Below are 25,460 nucleotides of genomic sequence, written 5' to 3'. Positions count from 1 at the left end.
TTAGTTCTTGTAGACTAGGTTGGCCTTGAACTCACAGAGATCCACCTGCCTCTGCCACCTCCTCAGTGCTGGAATTAAAGGTGTGTAATACTACCTCCTGGCTTGTTACCTGAACTTTAATGTTACAATTTGTTTCAAGAACAAAAGGTATCTGAAATGAAGCCATTATCAGTAGCCAATAATTTTAATCTTAGAATTTAACTGTTAACATTAACTTAAAAATATAGACATGGTGTAAGATAGGTATAATGGTTAGTTTAAATTCTCATCTTGATTAGCTTATCAAAATATACCTCTGTGTTTCCAAAGATGGTTAGACCAGGAAGGCCCTGAGTGGATTTCGGACATGACTGCATGTGTGGGGAGGCAGAGGAAAGTAAGGCCTGGGGACCAGATGGAAGATGTGTTTCATCTGGGGCATATTCTCAGGTACTATATTTTGTCATAGTTTCTTTCTGTATTTCTTCCTTCTGCTTCTCATCTACCATGAAATGAACAGCCTCCTCTTCTATGTACTTCCATCCTCATGATCTGCTAAGAGCACAGGATAAGCATCTGTAGTGCACAGGACAAGCATCCATAGACTGAGCCCACTGAGACCATGAGCCAACAAATTCTCCTTTAAGTCAAGTACTTTGCCACAGTCATGAGAAAGCTAAGACAGGGTCTCTCTCCCCTCTCCATCCCCACTTTCTCTCTCTCTCTCTCTCTCTCTCTCTCTCTCTCTCTCTCTCTGTCTCTCTGTCTCTCTCTCTCTCTCTCTCTCTCTCTCTGTCTCTCTGTCTCTCTCTCTCTCACACACACACAGAGTACAAGGAAGAGAGAGGGAGGGAGGTGAAGAGAAAGGGAGTGAGTGAGTTAGAGATAGATAGATGGATAATAGCTAGAGAACAGCTGTGAGGAAATTTAACACTAAATCTTTTTTATTTATTTTTATTGATTTTATTGAGCTATTCATTTTTCTCTGCTCCCCTTCCTTTTTTTCCCCTCCCCTTCAACCCTCTCCCATGGTCCGCATGCTCCCAATTTACTCAGGAGATCTTGTCTTTTTCTACTTCCCATGCAGATTAGATCCATGTATGTCTCTCTTAGGGTCTTCATTGTTGTCTAGGTTCTCTGGGATTGTGATTTGTAGGCTGGTTTTCTTTGCTTTATGTCTAAAAGCCACTTATGAGTGAGTACATATGAATTTGCCTTTCTGGGTCTGGGTTACCTCACTCAATAGGATGTTTTCTAGATCATCCAGTTACCTGCAAATTTCAAGATGTCATTATTTTTTCTGCTGTGTAGTTAGCACTAAATCCTGACACATGCACCAGGCTCTCTCCATGTCCTCCAGATAGACTAGGTAATAGGGAAAATGACTTGGACCAGGAGGTCATTCTTCAGTGCCCAGGTCCTAAGGCCTAGGAGATGAGAAGATAAACAAGATAGAAAAGCTGGGGTTGGGAGGTCTTGCACAAGCTATGTGTTACATCAAGCAAACTTATTAAGAAGTACAGCATCTCCTCTCCAATATTCTTTAGATGTCCCTCTGCATGTGAGCCCACGATGATAAAGGATGTGTACTGAATCATGCCATTTTACCCCGCAGAAATGAGTGTAAGCCTGTTGATGAGAGCAGGGCAGAAACAGGGGCATTCAGAGAAGCGACAGTATTCTTGCTCAGAATTGCCGAGGCAAAACCAACTTCGGTCTCTAAAGGCTTGCCTTATATTACTTAAAACTAAGTGTTTAAAAATACATCATCTTAAGCTGTGTGCTGGTGGCGCAAGACTTTATTCCCAGCACTTGAGGGACAGAGACAGATGCATCTCTGGGAGTTCAAGGCCGGCTTGATCTACAGAGTGAGTTCCAGGACAGCTAGAGCTACACAGAGAATATTTTCCTTTTTTAAAAACATCATCTCTCAATAAGTGTACATTGTTATATGATATGATTATACATTAATTTGTAATATTTAAAACTTCACAGTATCTATTATCAGAGCTACACCATGATCAGAAACCACAGCACCAGTGTGTTTAGCCCAGAGGAGCATGAAATTTAGTACTTTCACATACAAACAGAGAGTCTTATGTAGTGATCTTTCTGTTTTCTCTTATGTATATGCCAGTGGTTGAATTACTGGTTCATATTCAGTTTTAGTCAATGCGACCAAACGGTTTTCCAACATGGCTGGATCATTATACAAAATCTTCAACTGCACATATAAATTCCATGCATTTAACATTGTTGTAACACTTAATTTTAGGTTTTGAAAAAATTAACCAACATTTTGACTTTGAAATTTATTTCTTATGTTTATTATATATTATCTTATAAACTATTTGCAGGAGAAAAATGGGACAGAGTTAGTAGAAAGCTATCATACAAGGGGATGAAGTCAGCAGGAAGCTAATCAAACAATGGTACACAAGGGGAAGAGTAGAGATCTCAAAGGTGTCAGAGACCCAGTATATAGCAGCGTTGTTGGGACTAATAACCACAGCCCTGTACAAGTTAAGGGTTGGGTTCTCTGGATATGAAACTTCAGCTTCCTTAAAGCCCTGGTCCCAGACCATTACTGGCTCTGCCAAGCATTGTTCTGGTCTTGAGAAGGCGCTCTGTTTCTTCTCCATACATCAGGACCTAGGGGAAACTATGAAGTAGTCTCATCCCAACAGAAAAGGTTTATATGATACCAGGAGAAGCATAGCATCATTTGGGCCACAGGAGCTGATTGTCCTATCTGTGGTGTTGATTTTGCTCTTGTTTATTCTTTCTACCCTACTTATTCCCCAAGTTACCACCCCTATACTCTCTATTTGTCCTTGGTTTTCTCATTTTCAATTATCTTTTACCAGTTGTCTGTGTTTAACATTTCTTCCTCCGCCTCCTGAATGCACTCAAGTAAAATACCACATAAATCTGGTAAGCAGTCCCTTGGAACATGCAAAGAAATGATAATGAAAGATTCTTTTCTAAAAGTTCAACTTCCTAAATTTGGGGCATAGAAAATATTGCACAAACATGTAATTCTTTGTGTTTATGTGATATAATTTTGTACTTTGTATTTAGTAAAAGAATTATTGTGTAGGATTTCATTTGGTAAAGATCATGGTCTTTGCATTTCTCATTGTTTTGCAAAACAGAACCACTGTCATGTTATTATTTGCTACAATTATTATTGTTATCATTGTTTTTAGCAGAACTCAGTGTTCACGTCTTGCTTTATGCAGGTTTCTTGGGCAACATAAATAAAAAAGTGAAAAGAAAACAAATGTTATCATAGTCATTCCGAACAAAATCTTCCGGCGAATTCATCACAGGAGGCTTGAAGCCCTGTGTACATACTGCACATGGAACCAGGTCAGTTGGAATAACTGTCATACCTACAAACTTAGAGTCCCAATGCATCCTTTCTCATACACTTAATCACCTGCTTTACATTGCTGTCTGGATATTTAGGAAGACATAATTGAACAGGGTAATTCCACATCTCTTGATCTTCCCCCTCTTTCATCCATCTATCCATTTTCTTGTAGACTTCATTGTATCAGTAAATGGCACCTACTTAGACAAAAAATCCAGGAGCTGTCACACACTCTCCAAACTCTATCCTCCACACCTATTTTGCAAAGAAGACCTGCCTGTTTCACCTTCAGAGCATATCTGATCTTAATCTCAATCTTTCTAACCATGCTACTGTCCACCACACCACAGACCATTGCCAACTCTTGCTGCACTATCGAGCCCCTTTGTAATTGAATTCCGTTCTTCCACCCTGAAATCATGGCTACGAACTCTCACCACAGCCATAGTGATATTCGAAAGAACCCTACCCTTCTTCCTCTTCCACATTTCCCAGGACCACCTCATTGCTCATAGACTAAACTCCTATCTGACTTACCCTTGTTTATATATTCTAGACCCTGCCTATTTCACAGACTATAGCATACTCCTTATCTCGTGCCATTAGTTTTCAGTTCCCTAGTCTTCAAGGCACATTTGCAATACGGCAATCCTGGTCTTTCCTTATGACTTCTGCAGTAGCTAAATGCCACTTCCCTTCAGTGATGGTCTCCCAGATTGCTCTGTAGCGTGGAATCTCTTCTCATTCCAATTTAACATAAGTATCATGGTGTAAGCATCCCAGATTTGTACACTTAGGGATACCCACTAATAGCATTAGTTATTAGCTATTGCCACAGCAATGGATCAGAACAACAGTATTGTTAACTGTTACAATATCTGTGTTGGGTAGTCAGCCAGCTCTTTGTCAGTATGCAGGTGTTTGAGCTCAGCACCCACGTTCTCGTCAGATTTAAGGGTGTTCCATGTGCTATACTGTAGTGCATGGTGGCTCCCTGAGTGTGTCCTCTTGTAAAGGTTAAAGTCCAAGTGCCCAACCAAACTCTACAGGTGTCTTCACTGTCTCCTTCCCTGTCATGTCTGCTGAAATGACGTTTGCCAAAGGAAGTCAAATGATAAATTACATCAATGCCACACGAGACATATTTCACCAAAATCTAGGATCTGTAAGGCTGACAGAGGTATTTCCAGAAACCCTCCAAAGACATCATTCAGCACTCATATCTAAACTGCTAAATGTCTAACGGTAGATGTATTATCAATCAGTGTGAGCAAATTTATTTAGTCAAAGACATCAAATAACAACTTCTATGGGAAAATATAAATATGTTAAGTGGATGGAATTGAAATGGACTCTGGATGGAACATAGGATGGGATAAAATTTAACTATAAATTTCACTTCAAAGTAAAGACAAAGTCATTGTCGTCAGTTCTTTCATGGTATTTCTGAGGTTCTGAAAGGTGGATTGGGCCAATTTGTTGTGATTATTGTGAGCCAAATTCTAGCTCACCAGAGTATAAACAACACAAGCAATTCTGCTCATAAAGACTTCTAGCGGCGCTTACTTAGGACTGGAAATTATCACTTTGCACTGTGCTAAAAATGACAATCTTCATATTTTTAGTATTTTTAAATCACTGAGGTCTATTAGGAGAAAAGCTTTGTAATGGACTACATAGATTCTAATAGTTTTCCTGTTAAACTATAGTGAAGCAGATTGATTTTGTCCAAATTCCACACGCTGGTGTGACCAATTGTCCAGCGGAGCTCATAACGTGACTCATTTTGTACATGAGCAGCCAAGCTGTGCCTTGCTCGCCGATCATCCTATTTCCTGAGATGAAGTTTCTATTTCAGGCTTCCGAGTCTAATATATAGTGTTCCTGCCCTCTGTGACCTGTTTGAGAAGATCAGCTATTATTGCAGCATCGATAGCCAAAATGACTTCAAGATAAATCTATTTTGCTGGTAATTATAGACAACAAGGCCCCAAATTGAGTTTTCCCAGATTATAAACTGATCATAAAGCCTTTCCTGTATATAAAAACACCTCAGAATGTCTAGTTTTTCATTCACTCTTTGAAAAATTAATGAGCACTTAGAATGATGTGCTTTTCATTGACTCATCCATTGGAGAAGGCTAACAAGTTAAGTCAGGTCAAACTGAAATAATCTTTTAAAATGTGAGGTTAAGAGACACTAATTAGTGGAAGGAGCAATTGTGACCCCGGAGAAGGAAATCTGCTTGCTAAGCTTCGGGTTTCCTGAAGGATGTTCTCAGCAGTAATTTCCACCATGTCCCTTCTCTTGGGCTGTAATTCAAACTTGGGAAATTATCGCTATTTTTTTTTTTTTTTTTTTTTTAGGGTGGCTGATGCCTGAAATTTGAGGATTATGGTAATTTGTGGGGAAGCGGATAGAGATTTAATGATTCTACTCGAGAGAAAAGTTGCCCGTAGTTACAACTTCTGTTGCAGTTGATCGAGTACACTTTGTACCATCCACTCACATGCAAACATGGGCTCACTTTAGTGTGCAAGGCATGAAAAATGCTAGTGAGCGTATAAGGACCCAGTGTGTGGCGAGCCTGACTGGTTCAGACCATCACTTAAAAATAAAGCAGATAAGCGCTACAAATTGTACTTTTGGTCCCAAGTGTGTTGGTGCATGCCCCTATAACTCCAACCTGCAAGGCTGATTTCAGCAGCTTTGTGATTTCAAAGCCAGTCTGGACTACACTGGGAGGCCCCATCTCAACCAACCAAACCACACCTGACCCAAACAGTGATAAACATTCTTCTGCTAACGTCAGTTTGTAAAAGTCCCAGGTCATAAGTTTATCATTACCCGTAGGAAGCCAGTTTACCTGTTTCACGTGTGACACATCTAAATTGAACCTGGGTTCTAGTTTTGCTTGCGTGTGTCACCTGGGTGACTGTGGCAAACTTCATGTCATTCATTAGAAATGAGATTTGCTTCTCATACCACACCACAGACTCACTAAGTTCATAAAAGTGAGCCATGACAGTACAAGCTGAATAAGCTGGACAATCTAGAGATGGCGGTAGCAGGATCATGAGTTCAAGACCAGTTTGAGGTAAATATGGAGACTTATTTCAAAGAGCAAGGACTGGTGGCATAGCTCCGTGGTAGACCACTTGCCAAGCATACACAAGGTGCTGGCTTCTATATTCAATACTGTAAAAGAAACAGAAATTATAAAATCAAAATTTCTTTGGAAGCTCAAACAATATATAAATTTAAGGTTTTAAGATTGCGTTTATTGTAATAGGTCCGAGAGACGGAGCAGCAGACGCTTAGCTACGCTTTTCAGCCATTTTCGGTTGCAGAAATGGCTTTTCTGTCAACTTAGATATTATGTGTGAATTGCCGCTCTGCAATCCCCTTCCAAGGGTTTGGGCAGAGCTCCAGCACAGCTGCGGAACCCTCTGACAAAAGGGAGGCTGGTGTCTGGACTTCTCCCCGACCCTCCTGCCTGGGACCACACAGCTGTAGAAGCTGCAGGTGTGCGTGGTAATGCCTGCTTCTGCTAATGGACCCGTTTTGGTGGCGGTACCATTGTGATCTCCTCTGTTGGTCATTATTGCGTCTCTGCCCGACACCAGCTGCCCATTAGCTTCCTTTGTGTCTCTGGCATACAAATGCTGGCTTTCTCATGCATCATATTTATTGGTTCTTCTGGGGGAATCCTCCTTTTAGCTAGTTCTCCAGCCGGGAAGCCTTCCAGCTGCAATGGTTTATAATCCTCTTGATGGGAAGCCCTGTAAGGAGGGTCTCCTTGCGTCTGTGCATAGTCCTTACAGGGCTGTTGACAGATGTCTTACTTCCCACATGCCTTCAGGGGTATTTTTTAGTTTCAGGGAGTACTTGGGCATGCATACAGCCTACATGGTGGCATCACAATCTACCCTGGGCACATGCCTCCCGACTTCACTGTGTACTTTTCTCCCTATTCGGGCACAATGGCACCCATCTGTGGGCGTAGGAGTGGGCATGAGACAAAATCCCAGGGTAATAGTGATGAGAGGCGCCTGGGAGTTCACTGACCACACACAAGTCCTTTGAACAGGTAGCACCGGGAGAAGAGAGGGTGTTCGCTGCAGCAGGCTTCGGGAATTTACTACACAGAAAACATTACAGAGGGCATTTTTGTCTGCTTGCTTTTGAATTTAGAAGGTAAACCATATATTTCTTTATATTCTCAGGCTTCTGAAGGGGAGTAAACGTCCGGCAAATAGGATTAACCAGGCTAGCTTTAATATCAGCTTTATTAAGGGGAAGAAGGGGAGAGCTTACAAAACCAGGGTTCCAGCGACGAGCAGGAAATACAAAAGGGGCAAACAAGTGCACATGGATAGTTTTATAGGCTATTTGGGGCCCCGGGGCAAACACCCCCCCCAAACAAGGTGATTGGTTGAGATTCCCCATGGGCTTCAGTTATTTTCACTGTTGTCTGCACTCAGGGGGAAACCCCAAGGCGGGCAGAAACGCTCTTCAAGTCTCAGTCTATAAATATTTAATTGCTCCATGAGGTAACCTTTAGTCTACATACAGGTAAAGGTAGGAGTCACATTGACTTATCTGTCAGTCAATTAACTGGGAGCTTTTTGGCAGTGCAGGTTGGCATGTAGCCGGCATAGACAGTGTCTATTGCATGGATAACGTATTAGAGTAAGAAAATTCTAGAACTGCAACTATCGTTTCCTCTATTTAACTCCTAGTATTCAATCAACTTTCTGGACAGCAAGAACATGCTGTTTCTGATAAAAATTTGCTGCTCATTACTTGTTCGTCAATGCTAGCGGCTTTGTCAATTCAATAAGTCTGTCATCTACAGTTGTCATATTCCAAGTGCAAGGTGACCGAGCATGCACAAAGCAGCTTTCCTTCCACACAGGGCATCACCAACTGTATGGTGAGCACATCAGCAAGTGTATCATGGATTTAGCTTTTCTCCTGCTGACATAATCACACAGGATTAGCAAGGCCTTTGTTTTTCTAATACTCAACTTTAGAGGTGTTTCTAGGTTCTGGTGGAAATTGGAATATTTAAAAGTCCTCCTCCCAAGATTTGGTTGCGTCATTTCATGTTGAATGATTTCAGCCATTACTTTTTATATATAATTTTCTTCTTCTTCCTCCTCCTCCTCCTCCTCCTCCTCCTCCTCCTCCTCCTCCTCTTCTTCTTCTTCTTCTTCTTCTTTGGCTTTTCAAGACGGGGTTTCTTTGCATAGCCTTGGCTGTCCTGGAACTAGCTCTGTAAACCATGCTGTTCTGGAACTCATGGAGATCCACCTGCCTCTGCCTCCCTGGGGCTGGAATTGAAGGCACGTTCCATGACACCCAGCTAAGCTAGCTAATTTAATCCTTTTAAGGGATAATTTATTTTGTCCACCTTCCTTTAAATTCCATGTGTACTTGTTTTTCATTTTAGAATTTTAAAACTAGCATTAACTATTTTCTTGTTCATCTTTTTAAGAATTCAGTTCAGGAGGAACCACAGTAAGCTGTGCAGAGATCCTTGACCTTTTCCAGCCGTGAAGTGTAAACTCTCTGCAGAACTCAGGGCATGCGCTTTCCGCTCACTGCACTGCTCAGGTGTGCAGTCCCTGTCAGTAAACTTGGATGTTCGGTGCGTCCCTTAGCAGATAGGAATGTGTAGCCTTGATCTGAGAAACTCCAGAATCTACATTCATGGTCTCTGTTACATTAATTTCCTGTTCTGTCTTTCTGACTCTAGAGTTTTCCTAAGTTTTGTGCTTGGCATTAATTTTCTTCAGACTTTGCTTTTAAGCTTTTGTTATTTTATTATTATTGTTCAAGTTTCCCTCTTAAGTAGCGTTTGAGTCCACAAATTGTTGTTTTATACAGGAGTAGAACAGAATTTCAGAGCTGAGGAATTGAGGTGACCTGGGCTTTAAACCAGGCCTCACTGTTCCTTGTCACGTGCTATGGGTAACATTTTCACTTCTGTGATCCTTATTTGCTTTCTATAAAATGGGATCATTCATATCAATCACACTGTACGTCTGCGAAGACAGATAAATGGGAGCATACAGACCAAAAAGCTCTGGGAACAGTGCTTGGCGTACAGGAAGCATTCAGCGCGTGCTGTCTCGCCTTCCCCTTAGGTGTAGGCGGGGGTGTGAAGCCATCAATGAGAGTAGATGAGGTCGTATCTGCGAGGCACTGACTGAAGTGTGGGTCCAATTTTCTCCATCACCTGTCTCCGTGTGCCACTCTGCTGGGCTGGTGATAGACTCTCTGATTTAAAGCCTTTTCCTACTCACTGCGTGTTCACATTCTACCCGTTTTCAAATGTCATTTCAAATGCCACCTCCTCCAGAGAGTGGTCATTCTACTCATCAAATGTATTTATTGAGATTCCTCTTTGGAGCCCATATCATTTTATCTTGGCAATTTCTTTTTTATACTTGTAATATATTGATTTTTTTTCTAACAAATAAAACTGTCAGTTTTGGAAGGCAGGGTGTCTTTTTATTAATCTTTATTCTCTCACCTTATCTAAAACAGGGTTAGTCACATAGTAGGCAGTAACTGATTCTTTTTTCAAAGAGGAAATAAACCTTTATGTGCGTCCTCTTGCTCTGCCTGAGAACTCTGATTACTACCATGGCAGAGATGCGTTCAGCCCAGTACAGGAGATTGATGCATTTTGAAAGATGGGGCTTCATTTCTTTTTGCTACTTCTCCTCAAAGGTGATTGACATGTCCAAGACACCTGGATAATTCTGCAACTGGGTTTGTCTCATCAGCATCAAAAAGAAACCGTATTTATTCGAGAATCTATAGGACTGTCATTAACAAAAATGACCCATAAGTAGCAGCAATGTGTGCATAAAACTTTCTAAGTTATTTTTGCTTTCTGATAAATCCTTTTCAAGGCATAAGAGAATTTGTCTTTGGATCAGATAGTTTTCTTGACCCTGGGAAGGTTTTGCACACATACTTCCTATTGCTGTGTGAACTTGAATATGTTGTCTTACTTTTCTGGCTACAGTTTCTGGTGCTGGCTACTTTTATGTCAATTTGGCATAAAAGAAAAAGCTAGTCACTAGAGAGGAGGGTGCCTCAATTGAGAAAATACCTCCATAAAGTCTGGCTGTAGGCAAATCTGTAAGGTATTTTTTTTTAATTAGTGATTGACGGAGGCGGGCCCAGCCCATTGTGGGTGGTGCTATCCTTGGGCTGGTGGTCCTGGGTTTTATAAGAAAGGAGGTTGAATAAGCCACGAAGAGCAAACCAGTAAACATCATTCCTCAGCCGTCTCCCATCAGCTCCAAGTTTCTACCCTGATGGAGTTTCTGCCCTCACTGCTTTGGACGATGAACTGTTATGTGGAACCGAGAGTGTAATAAACCCTTCCCTCCCCAAGCTGCTTTGGTCATAGTATTTCATCACAGCAATAGAGACATTCCCCATACATACAAAGGGATGAGTCATTAACTAGACATTATTCACAGACTTCTCATGTGGTTCTAGCCTCCAAGGAGAGAATTCCTCTAATTGGCAGCAAGAAGGCTTCTCTGCTGCCCCTTTTAGACAGGATAAGGGTGAAGCACAAGAAAAGGGTTGTCTCCACTGGCTGCGAGACTATCTTGGAGGCATGATGGCACTGAGGTAGCTGTGAGCTGTCAGGAAGAAGATGGGGGGCAGTATTTGGGTAAATGAGGCTGGAATCATGGTGGAAAAAAAGTTGTCAGTACCTTGTCTTCTTCATGCCTTGGAGTTTTAGAGGTCGAAAGGTTGAGAAATTAGTTTTGACCTTCCCTTCTGAAGTGAGATACTTCATAACCCAGATGGTGCTTGCACAGGGGACATCCAGAATCGATTTTCTTCCCAATCATCCGTCACCAAGATCTCATCTATTCGGAGGTGAGGTTGAGGAAGCTGGGGAGAGGGGTTCCTGTGAAAGCCGTCAGCATGTTGGATGATCCTCCTTTCCTAATCACGCCCCCGGGAAAGGTCATGGATGGATGGCAGGATGTGCCCCTTTCCTTTACCCCCAGAACAGCTTTCTGTGTTCCCAGGACATGAGGAACTCCCGGGCTGAAGTTTAATCCACTAGAAGCCAGAGCTGGAGCTGGCTCTGTCCCTTTCTCTTCCTAGAGAAACAGGGGCTCTGATAGAAGCCATCTCCATTTGCACAGGCTGTGGGGCTCTGTTTAGAGGCTCTCTTGCTCTCTCCCTCTCTCTCTCTCCCTCCCTGTCTTCCTCCCTCCCCCTGCTTCTGTCTCTGTGTGGTGGTGTACAAGGAAAGCCAGAAGTTGATCTCAGAGGACTTCTTCTAGAGTTCTCCACATTGTTTTTTTGAGACAGTGTTTCTCACTGTACCCGAAACTCCTGTATTCAGCAAGGCTAGCCGGCGAGGGCGCTCCAGGGAGCCTCCTGTCTCTGTCTCCCCAACACAGGGTTACAAGTGTTGTGTTGCTGTGACCTCTGATGCTGAGGGTCCAGATTCAAGTTTTTAAGCTTGTCTTCCTTACCAGCTGATGGGACTCCAGTGCCAGAGCCTTCTTAAAGCCCGTGGAGCCCAAGAGGACTACTGGGTCATGTGACACGGATGGTCGAAGTACATTGTTGAGCCCTGAAGGGGAGTGTCCTGTGTTGCAAGGGAGAGGGCCTGCTTGTTTGACCTGGCTGACCGGTTAGCTTAGCCCGGAAATAACCACATAGAAACTGTATCAATTAAAACACTGCTTGACCTGTTAGCTCTAACATCTTATTGGCTAACTCTTACGCCTTGATTTAGCCCATTTCTATTAATCTATGTATCACCACGTGGCAGTGGCTTACCAGGAAAGATTTGGCATGTCTGATTCTGGTTGCTCCATGGTGTCTATCCTTCTCCGCTTTTCTTCCTCCCAGCATTCAGTTCTGTTTTCTCCGCCTACCTAAGTTCTGCCCTATCAACTAGGCCAAGGCAGTTTCTTTATTCATTAACCAATGAAAGCAACACACAAAGAGAAGGACCTCCTACACCAGTGCTGGGAATGTATTAGAGAGCCCCAGTCTACAGGAAGGGCCCCGTGTACCATGGTGAGGGCTCCTGGACTGGCTGTGAGCTGCAGGGTTCTCTGACGAGCCTGTCAAAGCTTCCCTGCTTTTCCTCCATGAAAGTGTTTGCTTCTACTGATGTCAAAACATGGAGTCTCTGTCCAGTATGCTTTGAGGAGCGCCCATGGGGCACGGGCTTCCTTCTTTTCCCTTCCTGCTTTTTAAGTTCTGACATGTCACAGGGCAGGATAAATGGGAAGGGAGTAGGTTTGCAACATGGCGTCTTTCCTCCTCAGGATGTGAGCCCTGGATCAGATGTGCCTTGGGAGGCTGGAGGAGTTTTGTTTTTAATGTGGGCCTGAATGGCATTATTTGCTTTCCATATTGGGCTACATATAAAAAGCAATGTTTTTGTCTATTTACCATGTAAGAATGACTGAAAAGCTAAGGGATCTGTGTGGAATTCTACTCCAAAGAGGGGGAGAATCAGTCTATGAAGATGTGTGTGTGTGTGTGTGTGTGTGTGTGAGAGAGAGAGAGAGAGAGAGAGAGAGAGAGAGAGAGAAAGAAAAGAGAGACTGACTCATGTAGCCCAGGCTGCCCTTGAACTCACTACATTGCGTCTCTGAAGATGACCTTCTTGCCTCCGCCTACCTCCCAAGGACTGTGGCTATCGGCACACGTGACACCATGCCCAGCTCCAGAAAGCTGTTGTGTTTGTTCTTTGGCATTTTCCTGCAGGCATAGCAGGCTCTCTGATTGTTATCATATCCTCCCTTCCAACTTCCCGCCCATCCTTATCTTCTTCCCCCTCTTCTCTCCGAGATCTCATCCCACCTTCATGCCGTTTTTGTCTTTTTGAAACCCATGGAGTTCACTCGTGATCTACTCTGTGACCGTGGATTTGGAGCAATCTGTTGGAGCCTGGGGTCCCTGGGTGGGCAGACAACTGAAGACCACGATAGTTTTCCCCGCAGAACTATCAGCACTCAGCTGTTCAGCAGGTCGGGAAAGGGCTCCAGAAATCCCCCTCCCCCCCCAAACACACCCGTGCTCGACTATTGATAGTCCTTGTCTTGTTTAGGCCATTTCAGGCGGGCACAGCTGCTGCGAGATCGTGCCTGCCCTGGGAAGCATTTCCCAGCCCGTGTCTGTCTCCTCTGCTCTTACATCCTCTCTTCTAAAATGCTCTCTCTGCCTCAGAGGGAGCTGTCTAACGGTCCTGTTAGAGCTGCGCCCTTAGCCATCCCTTACTCTCAGTACTTTGTGCTTCTGTGCGATTCACTGCCTTTTAGTGCACGGAGAGGCCTCTCTGATGAAAGCTGAGCGCAGCAGCTGTTTGTGGGCATAAATATTTAGTAGACCTCTTGGCAACCTGAAACTTTAGTAAAACAACAGTTTTAAGTTTGCCATGAGGCCCTACTCCCTCCTCAGCCAAGGATTTTTTGAACAGGTTTACATTACTGGTTATAAACACCTTACTGTGGAGAGGGCCTCCGGTCCCTTCAGAGTGGCCCCCATACCCATGGCACTGCCGCAACCATGGACACATCTCGCTGACAAGGAGTCATAGTAGAGCGCAGGGCTCATAGCTGGGTCAGACCGCTGATGCCTCTCCTTCCCCAGCAGCTGATCCAGAACCTTCTGGCACTCGGAAGTTTCCAGCTCCGCTGCAGCTTGGTTTCTCTACACCTTGCAACCGAGATTTGTGGTTACAGCAACAGTGTCTCATCAACTTGTCCTGGAAACCATCTTAAAGCAGTAACGATTTAACTGTTCTTTTGAATGAGAGCGGCTCATTCAATGATCCACTCGCAGTGGTTTGTGGGAAATGTGAGTAAAAACAGAATTACAAAGCTTTCATTTAATTCTTTACTGAGCTTTTACAGCATACCTCTGTCCTGAGCCTGGTTCACACAGGACTCTGGATTTGCCATATTTGCAAATATCAAATAAGAATATAGTGGGACATCTCTCATGTCTTTGTCAAACCCGAATTCGCATGAGTTTATTTAATTTATTATTTATTTTGATTGGAATAGTGGTTTGAAGTGAATACCCTAGCTTTGAACTGAAACATTTAGAGCAATGTTTCAATATATCTGTTCGGATGGAATTTAGCTTGGAAAAGACACAAGGAGCATACTGTGTTAAACAAAAGTGGGGAACACCCATCATCACTGGAACCCTCTCAGCTGTTCATACGACACAGAGAGCAGGTTTTTAGAGAGGAAGGAGGTTTTCTGTGCAGCCAGTCGTTCCTGTCCACATCCAGCAACTCCATTTAGATGTCTCCAAATTATGTTCCTGAGTTACATGCTCTCTTGTCTGCTTGTCCTGAGCTGCTGCGCTAACTCTGCTTTGGGGTTGTAGCTGTGTGCTCAGCACACTCTCAGCGTCTCCACCGCAGTGGGTAGCAGACTTGATTGTGACCTTCTGTTTACTACCAGAGTTGGCTTCACTTCAGAAGGATGTCCTAGGCACAGCAAAGAGCTGGATAAATGCTTCCCGTGGCTCACAGGTGACATAGGAATAGTTCCCTCTGAACAGAACTTGCCTGGACAGAAAACAGTCAGGATCTCAGCTCCACTTTCTGGGTTTGGACTGTAGCTATTTAGAACAATTGGATTTAGAAGGGAAAATGAGTCCAGTATGCTTAAAAATATGGAACGATCTTTCTCTTTCTTTAACTCTCCTTTCCATCTCTCCCTCCCTCCTTCTCTTCCTCCTCCTTTCTCTCTCTCCCTTCCTCCCTCCCTCTTTCTATCCCTGCATTCTTGCAAACTTCCCTTTGCTTTTGACGACTTTTCTGATCTGTGCCTTAGATTTCCACGCACCATGGGAAATCAGCTATGTACAGTCGACAACACTAGAGTAGAGGACTCATTTTAAAGTTAACATTTTCATGTAATATTTGACTGATGCAAGATAATGCCTGTCTTGCATTTAATCTATGAAACAGCAATGCAGCAAACTCTCTGAGGCCACGTTCCTGCTAAGACCATCAAGTCACTAATGCCACTGAAAATATCTTTCAACTGCTTCCTTCACAGTAAAATAATCCAACATCGCATTGCTTAAAAATTATTACCAGGTAGGGCAGGGGATAATTTCTTTTGGTTTTCTTTTTTTAGCTTTACTGTGTGGTTCCAAGTAGCTTACCGTTTTCTTCTCACAGTGATATTATATACACGGAAGTCACCGTTCTGCCTTGCCATCCCTAGTTTTTTGTGTATGTGCCCCCGAAGTGGGCACTGTCGATTGTACATTACATAGCTTATGACTGTGCTGTAGAGTTCATTTATTCTCATCGCTGAGTAGTATCTCTTTGTGTGAATAATCCCCAAATTGTCTCCTTTTGATAAATACCTGATTTTAACCAAGTTTTGACTGCATGAATGCTGCTGTTATTAACCCCTTGACTACATCTCCTGCTGCAGGGATTTGAGAACTCTTGAAGGGTCTGTGCATGGATAAGCCAGTATCTATATATCTATATGCGCCATCTTTTTTATACACATATATTCACATACATATCTGTAATAATGGGATGGCTTGGTTATGAATTTGTATGTTCAGATTTCTTAGAAAACCTGCAGTATTTTCCCTAAAGAGGGAACCAATGCAATTTTCCATTTCTTCTTTATGGTTTCCTCTCACGGGAATGCCCATCAATACCTACCTGATCCTGTCTCAGTTTTATTTTCTGGCAGTCTGGAATGCATGGTATTAATTTTATAATAACGGTTAGTTATGGCTTTAATCATATTACCATGGTTACTAAGGATGTTGAAGTTTTTTATATTTTCTTCCAAATGTGCTCCTTCTTCCACAGGATGCCTTTTTTTTTTTTTTTGCTTATCAATTTCAGAATTTCATTATCTGACCTATACATTAGTCTTTCACTCCTAGTTAATGGGGTGTAGATATCTTTTCCTATTTCCTGCTCATTTTTAAAAGTTCTTTATTTTAATTATTAGGAATCTAAGTTTTTACTGTTTTCTGCTTTAAAAATTTTATCAATTTTTCTCAACAAAGCAAGGTTACTTTATTTCTTTAATTTCTTTACATATATATATATATATATATATATTTGATGTGTATATTTGAGCTGGTTACATGACAATATAGCCAGGTCAGAATGCTGAAGCACAATTAATGTATCTGTCTACTAATATGACAGAAGTATTAAATATAATACACTCTTTTAAAGGTGAACATTAGGTCTCTAGACATGTCCATCATAGGAATCTGCACATTGTGTTTTTTTTTTTTTATTACATCTTGCTACTTTTCTTCTCTTAACCATCCTTGGTAACTACTGTTTTATTCTCCATTTTCTATAATGGTTATTTCTAGTTTCAGCTTACATGTGCAAATGATATTATATAATATTTTTCTTTATGTGACTATCCATGATGTAGAAGATGGCAGGGATTTCTCCTTTCAGGCCACATGCCGAATACTATCCAGTCGTGTAGACTTATCAGGCTCTTTCGCCTGTTCATCTGCTGACACACCTTTATGCTGTTTCCACGCCTTAGACGCAGTAACTAAGCTCGCAGTGGACATGGGGCACAGATGTCTTTCCAAGCCAGTGACTGAATTTCCTGTGGCTATGCACCTCCAAGACGTATCGTTGCATCACGTGGAAATTCTGCTTATTTACTTTTAGGTTTCACAGTGAGTGGACCAATCTACACTCAACTTTGGTAGTGTCAAGGTTGACTTTTCTCTACATCCTTATAGTATGTTATAGTTGTCTAGATGGTTTTATTGATGGGGAGGACATAGTATTCTTTTGCATCTTGCCCTCTCCCCTGTGACTAGGAGTGCTGAGGACCATCTTGCATGTCCGTGGGCTGCCTTCTTTACGTCTTTGTTGGAGAAATGTCCGTTTCCATCCTGTGTAGATTTTTAATTCTTTTCCTATTACTGGATTGTAAGAGCACCTTCTAACCTGCCATCTGTTGTATGATGCCATTCTTGGGAAGCCATGAACAAGTAAATGTCTGTTCACCCTAGATAGGGCACTGATAATGGTCAAAGTACAGACAGCACTAAAATCTAATTTGGTGAGTCAGTGAGTTTTAATTGGGGTTACTTACAGGAACAGAAATGACCTGGAGACAGCTGTGTCACCAAAGCCTACCCCATCACAGCTCACAAAAGCTGAAAACCTAGAGTATGCTACAGAGCCAGAAGGCAGCTCAACAGATTAGAGGTTGTCCTTTCCTGGTGGCTCAGTTTGTGTGAACCTCTTAGAGGTGGCTTGGCTGGCCTCTGTTGCTTCTAGACAGTCCATTCAGTGTGTCTCTGGCTGGTCTTTATTTCATCCAGCATGCAAGGTCTGAACTTCTAACCAACTCAGGTCATCTGGGAGTCTTCTTTTCAGCTTGCTTGTCTAATAGTGACTCTAGGCACTTTTTACTGCTTACATAGTCTTGTGGGAGGAAAGGCCTAATGACTGTGGTTAGTTTCAGGGACTTCCTGAAGCTTTTCTGAGTTGTTTTCTTTCTGCCAATAAACTTCCCTGCAGAGTGAAGTATTTTCCTCCCCTTAGTAAACCCTGTTGTTTTACCTCCTTGAAAATATCTTCCCCTAAAACATCCTGCTGTGTTCAATTTCCCTTTTATAATCCACGTCTTATGATGTTTTTCTACAAGATGGAAGGCTTTAATCTCAGAGGAAATAGCTACATACAACCATTAGATCTGCAGTTTGTGAACGTTTCCCTCCAGTCTAATTGCTTTCCATTTAGATGATCATATTGTTTCCTGTGGCTTTTGATGCTTTATTTAAGAAATCTTTCTCCCAAATTCATGAAGGTGTTCTACTTCATTTTCACCAGTTAGCACCTGAAAATTTGCTTGTTTATGTGGGATCTTAGGGTGTGAGTTCATTACTATTTCCCCCTGTCGTCTAACCAGTTCTTGCAGTACTGCTTCTTGTTTCTGACCAGTCTGCATATGGTCTCATATGACAACCTTCCTTAAAGCAATCTGACATCATACATTAATGTTACTTAGATTTTGAACTCTTGAGCATTTCTAAGGTGACATTAAAGGAAAATAAATAAAAATCTGATTTTGCTTTCCATAATTAAATGATGATTGACAGCATAATAATTTTTGATAATGAAGGTATTTATAATTTCTTTGCCAAAGTCTTAAAATATTTTCTTGGAGAAAATTACAGAAAATCAGAAAATCATATCATTTTCTCATACACATGGATCTTTAAATTTTGAGTGCTGAGAGAATTTGACCATCTGAAGAGAGAGCATTCAAAGAAGCAAGCAAACAAACAGAGAACTTGTTAGTCACATGTGGAAGATAATTTGGAGATAAGTCAAATGGATAACACTTGCATACCAAATTCCTAGTGAAGACTTATGATTAAAAGATAAAAATCAGAACAGTATCTTCTCCCAGGCAGATTTCTCCCGAGACTGACAGGATGGGGTGGTTTGACAAACAGTAGTAACAATGACCCCAAACTAACAAAGATGTAAGCCTGTTTAACACTTGCTGTGATGGGGTTCTCTCTTGAACCCTTATCTAGAATATTTGGTAAGCTTAATTTGTGCAGCTCAATTTTTTCCCTTAACACAGACTTATTATAGCATATGTTCTAAGTTGATGGTGCCAGATAGACTATACAGTCTGGAATAACACAGTAGAAAGCAGGTTAAGATTTTTCGTTTAATTTCTACTTTTCTTCTTTTTACTTCATTGTGTGTGTGTATAAATACATATAAATACTTATATATGTATTTAAATATATATATGAATATATATATGAATGACTTGTGTCTTAAGTTGGCCTTGAACTTGAAATATAGCAGAGGATGACTTTGATCCTCCCGCCTTCACCTTCTCATGCTGGGATTGTCGGCATATGCCACTCCTAGTGCTAACTTCTGGTTAATGTGGTGCTGGAGACTGACCCCAGGGCTTTTTGCATGCTAGGTTGGCACTCTACCAAAATAACTATATGCCCGGTCCTCTTTAAGTTCTAAAGTATTTTAAATCTTTTGGGGTAACCACTTCTCTCCATAGCCAAAAGGATCTTGCTCTTTTGGTTTATTTGTTTGTTGCTTTATTTTCTAAAATTTAGCTCTTTAATTTTTTTCTTTTTCCATTTTATGTATGTGGTTTATGTATATGCTTTTGTGTAGGCACGTGTATATGTGCGTCAGTGGCATGGGCATGCCTCAGCATGTGGAGGCCATAGGTTGGTATCTGGAGTCTTTCAATCATTCTTCAATTTTCTTCATTGATCCAGGGACTCTCAATCAAACTCAGATCTCACAGATATGGCTAGCTTCCCTAGCCAGTTTGCTCCTGGGTTCTCTGTATCTGCCTTCTGAGCTATAGGTGGGGCACAAACTCCAGTCTCCACACTTGTACGGGAAGTGCTTTAACCACAGAGCTGTGCCCTCAGCTCTCCCACTCCCCTGATCTTTCGTTTCGGCATTCCTTCACAGTTGCAAGCACACAGAGACTATCTATTGGTCAGTGTGTGATAGGACAGAGACATGGCTGCCTTCCTTCTATTGTCAGTTTAAACCCTTGAATAGCAGCAAGGATCAACTCCTTTATCACTCTATGTGTGTTTCAGATTTTTCTCATAGCCATCAGACTACTCCTTCTTGCTGTTCTTGGTAGGATCAAGTCCCCTGCCCCCTGTCTGTCTGTCTGTCTGTCTGTCTGTCTGTCTGTCTGTCTTTCTCTGTGTGTGTGTCTTTCTCTCTGTCTCTGTGGGTATTGCTGTCTCTCTCTGTTTTTCTCTCTCTCTCTGTCTTTCTCTCTGTCTCTGTCTCTGTCTCTGTCTCTCTCTCTCTCTCTCTCTGTTGTATCTCTCTCTCTCTCTGTGTGCGTGTCTGGATATGTGAATGTAAGTGATGTTGGATACGTCCCTTGGTTACTTTCAACTTCATTTTTGAGACATTGTCTTTCCTTGCACATGATGCTCTTTGATTCTGCTAAATTATCTGAGCTCCCCAAAGCCTCCTGTCTTCACCTCTCTGAGTTTAGATTGCAGACCTGCACCCCTGCCTATACTGCTTTTCTGGTGAGTGTTGGATATTTGAACTTGCATCTTCATCCTTGTACATCAAGCATTTCACTGTTTGAGTCAATTTTCTAACCCTTCAAAACCCCTCTGTTGTGTGGAGGCCATTTGTTGGTTCCCAGATGCTCAGCCCTGAAATAATCATACAGAAACTGTATTATTTAAATCACTGCTTGGCCCATTAGCTCTAGCTTGTTATTTGCTAACTCTTACATCTTAATTTAACCCATCTCCATTAATCTGTGTATTACCACGAGGCTGTGGCTTACCAGATAAAGTTCTGGCATCTGTCTCCTGGCAGGGCTACATGGCTTCTCTCTGACTACCCTTCTCCCAGCATTCAGTTTAGTTTTCCCCACCTATCTAAGTTCTGTCCTATGAACAGGCCAAGCCGGTTTCTTTATTCACCAATGGTATTCACAGCATACAGAGGGGAGCCCACATCACTCCTCTTGAGGAAAAGGACAAGAGTAAGGTAGGAAGAATGATACAGTCCTGAACAGTAGGTGTGGAAGATCTGGAGCCCACATGGTGTTTCTTCTTGGACTTTAGGTGTTGATTATTTAGGAGATAGCTCTGAATCCCATGAACTGTGGACTTAAATGACTCTTTTGGAGGGAGAATGGTTCAATATTACTTGTCATATGAGAATTGATAAAGTAAAACAGCAGAGAAATAAATTAACCCATGGAAGAATATTAGTTAATGTGAACCTATGTTTGTTAGTAGCATAAAAAATTCCCCAGATTTGAATGCTCAGAAAAGTGTCCCAGTGTCTATGAGTGGTGTGGGAAGTCCTTCTGTATATATGTTGCTTTTATTGGTTAATGAATAAAGAAGGTGCTTTGGCCTGTGATAGGGCAGAAAAGAGCTATGTGGGAAAACTAAACAATTCTGGGGGAAAGAAGGCAGAGTCAGGGAGATGCCATGTAGCCACTAGAGGAGAAAGAAGCAAGTTACTAGTTGGAACCTTGCCAGTAGGCCATGAACCTCATGGTATATAAAATAATAGAAATGGGTTAATTTAAGATGTAAGAGCTAGTTAGGAATACGCTAGAATTATTGGCCAAGCAGTGTTGCAATTAATATAGTTCTGAGTGATTATTTTGGGTGGCCAGGAATGAACAAACAGCCTCCGACAACATATGAGTGGTGTTTTTTTCTTCAGAGTAGGGAGAAGAAATTTGGATAGTTTGAAAATACTCAGTCTTAACTCAAACCAATAACCATAATGAATATTAGCATAACACAAAACCCTTTCATTTTAAAAAAAGGACAAGATGGGCTTATCATAAAAGATTTTAATGAAAATTACATTTCAGTCCATAGAAGAGCCATTCTTTCTTTCTTTTTTTAAATTTTTTTTAACATATTCAAAAGAAACATAGCCAATGGGACACCACAGAGTACTGTCTTGATGTCATTATGATCTGACATTATCTGAGGAAGTAATTTAAAGCATTTTATTAGATGAATGACTTGATGAGATTATAAATTACTCAGAAAGGTGATGCATCATGTTCAAAATCAGTGCAAAAAAAGCTTACACAGACTAAGTTACCCACACATGGAAGAATAACTACCACTCTCCATAAAGCACAGCCACAATTTCACATTTAAACCTTTAATAAGTAGAGGCATGGCATTATAAAAGACAGCAATACTTGCACACGTCAGCCAAATCTTCAGTGTTAAAGTCTAACAAAAAATAATTGTCAAGGGCTATTTAGAGCAGAGCTGCTTGTATTTGAATTAACAATTCAAATAAAATAACCCCCTAGAAATTCTGTATTCCCCTTCCAGAACTTCTGTAGAAGTTAATGGCTCTGTAGATGCCTGTTGTAAGGAGGCAGCGTGTTTGTTCCCTGGCTGCCCAGCAGCTCAGACCCGAAATAATCACACAGAAATTATATTATTTAAGTCACTGCTTGGCCCATTAGCTCTAGCTTATTATTGGCTAACACTTATATCTTAATTTAACCCATTTATAGTAATCTGTGTATTGCCACATGGCTGTGGGTTATTGGATAAAGTTCCCAGCGTCTGTCTCTGGTGAGGCTATATGGCTTCTCTCTAACTCCTTCTTTCTCCCAGAATTCAGTTTAGTTTTCCTCATCTGCCTCTATTCCCTCTGCAGGCCTAAGACAATTTCTTTATTCATTAATGGTACTCACAGCATACAGAGGGGAATCCCACGTTGGATGCTCGATAGCATTCAGATAAACATACAAACTCAGGGCCTTATCCAAAGTGGTTCTATGTTTTAAAAAGCCATTCCTATGTTGGGTATTAGAAATTGAGTGCCAGTTAACTGAAGTGTTACAAAAATGAATGATTCATAAATGCGATTAAATTAGCACCTGTAGAACAAGAGGACTGCATTGCTTCTGGCTGTCACGTGAGGTTTCAAGGTGTGACTTTTCAACTTGAGTGTGACTTAAAAATCTCCTTCTTGCTACACACTGCTACAGGAAATTGCAACTTCACAGATCTGCATTAGAGCTCTCTTAACTTTTGAAAAGCATCCTCGATGATCCTAGTAATTCTAGTCCAATCTGTGGCACTCTGGCAGGTGATTTTAGCTGCTGGTTGCGTATTATCATTCCTCTGTGATTCAACTTCTCACCAATATAGATAGAGACAAGACTACACCACAACACACACCAATCTCAAGCACTCTTGTCTGTTCAATTGGATTCAATTAATTTTATTTAGTAACAGAACAGAAAAAGGAGATATCAAAGGAGGCAAAGGATAGACATGAGTGGAAAATAATATTTTTCCGTTATGAATGTTTCAAACGTTTCAACTTCTCCATGGAAAGGCAAACCTAGTAGCTTCATTTCTCTCTTTGATTTCACCCACCATAGGAGCAAGGTTTGTGACTTCTCAGGTACTACATAAATATCTGACTGTTCAATGAATTAAAAATTAAAGTCCAATTAAATAACACATATGATTATGAGTAGTGACTCTTGAAGATGGCATTGGGGGAGTCTGATAGTTGTGGAATCATTGATGCTTCTAAAACAATTTCATCAGTATGATTGGCTTCTCATCAAACATTATTCTTCACCCTTCTCAGCACTCATGGACCAGTTACCTAAAATAGGCTTAGTAGAGGAATGGGTTGAAAAAGAGATATATTAACCATTCAACAAAGTGGATTTTCGTGGACTGGAAGGTATACGCTAACAGGATGGGTGCACAGAGGTGTGAGATGATCAGGTGTAACTAGAGGAGGGTTTATAGTTGAGAGGAAAGAGGGATGGGAGATTGTGAGTTCCTGGGTACCATCAGTCCTCGGTGCATACACTGTTCCGTAGAACAGACCCCTGGATTGTTGTTGAGAGACCCATCCCTGCCCTCATCCTTCAGCAGGACACTTGTGCCTCCCACGGCTTTTCCACCACACATCTTCCTCTTTTTGGATAGTCACTGACAAGCCCTCCATCCCCTATCCCATTCTGTTGAATATTTACTGTTAATGAACCAATAACACTAAAGATATAATGAATAATTATAATTTCTCGGGTCTGCTCTGCTTGCTAGAGGCAAGCAAGTGCTCTCATCTAAGAGAGGCTTCCTGACTCAGCTTCAGCTGTGAAACCTTGCAGCTCATTTAAGAGGTCCTGCCACGAAATACTTAAAACGGTGTTGGTGAAAAGCTGAAGGCATGCTTTTCGGTTTTCAGCCGTAGCAGGAAAAAAGTTGTGCTGTTTTAAGATGCCAGCTTTGTGGGCCATCCTGCCAGGGCAAACTCTGACTCTTTGAGGCAGGAGGTCAGCTACAGAGAGAGCATTTGAGTGTTGTAGCTTGTTTGCTGGCAAGGACCTTGAAACGCCACAGAGTTGTGGTGACAAACATGGCTACAGCTGGTACCTCAGCCATGAGGCTGGAAAGCTAAGGAATGGGCTGAATCCAGCCGTCAAAGCCACGGCTTTCATCCTACTGATATTGCTTGGTAAATTAAAGACTCATGTGGTCAGAAAAAGAGAGATATACAGTAAAGAGAGATTCAAAGACAAAGAAAACTTTAAATGATTTACAGTGTGTTTAAAAATATATGCAGGCTGAAAGTTAAAGTTCTTAAAAGTAAAATAAGGAAGAAAGAGAGTAGTTGGGTGTGGTAGTACACACCTTTAATCCCCAACACTTGGAAGGCAGAGGGAGATTGACCTCTGAAACTTCAAGGTGTGGTAGCACACGCCTTTAATCCCACTGCCTAGAAGGCAGAGACAAACAGATCTCTGTGAGTTCAAGGTGTAGTAGGTACATCTTTAATCCCAATGCCTGGGAGGCAGAGACAGGCGGATCTCTGAGAGTTCAAGGACAGCCTGGTCTACAGAGTTATTCCAGGACAAATATATACAGAGAATATAAAACAAAAGTAAAAATAAACAAAATAGAGTTAAAATAAAGCTGCACAAAGATGGAAAATACACAGAGAATCTTGATACTTTATGCTATTATGCTCTCTTTGAATTGTTTGAATGCTGAGGAAGGAGCAAGAGCTGCTAAAAGATATTTGTTTATAAATGCTGCTGAACTAATACAAGACAGATATTTTGAAAATACCTTGACTTCAGAATTTGGATCTAAGGACATGATGCTTTGGAAAGGAGTTTCTTCTTTTGTTTTCACAGACGATGAGATCCTGTGTATTGCTTCTATTCCAATATGGTATGATAAACCACGCCCTCCTGAAGGTTGCTGTGAACACCCTTAAAAAATTGCTTAGCTCAACTGCCAACTGAGATGAACCTAGCAGACAGGTTATCCCATAAAAGACCCGAATAACCGCCCCCATTCAGCAGGAAGCAGTTTGGAGAGAAAAAATTGCACCCATGTTCCCATATATTATTTATAAATGTTCTTTTACATTTAAAGGGGGAGATGATATAGATGTGAATAATTTGCATTGATATGAATCTTGGTTTACTGATATTAATTTAAGGTCAATTTTATTATATGTATATGTATTTCTGA

Source organism: Chionomys nivalis, chromosome 22 (genome assembly GCF_950005125.1).
Source record: "Chionomys nivalis chromosome 22, mChiNiv1.1, whole genome shotgun sequence".
Classification (NCBI taxonomy): Eukaryota; Metazoa; Chordata; class Mammalia; order Rodentia; family Cricetidae; genus Chionomys; species Chionomys nivalis.
This window is presented reverse-complemented; position numbering follows the sequence as displayed.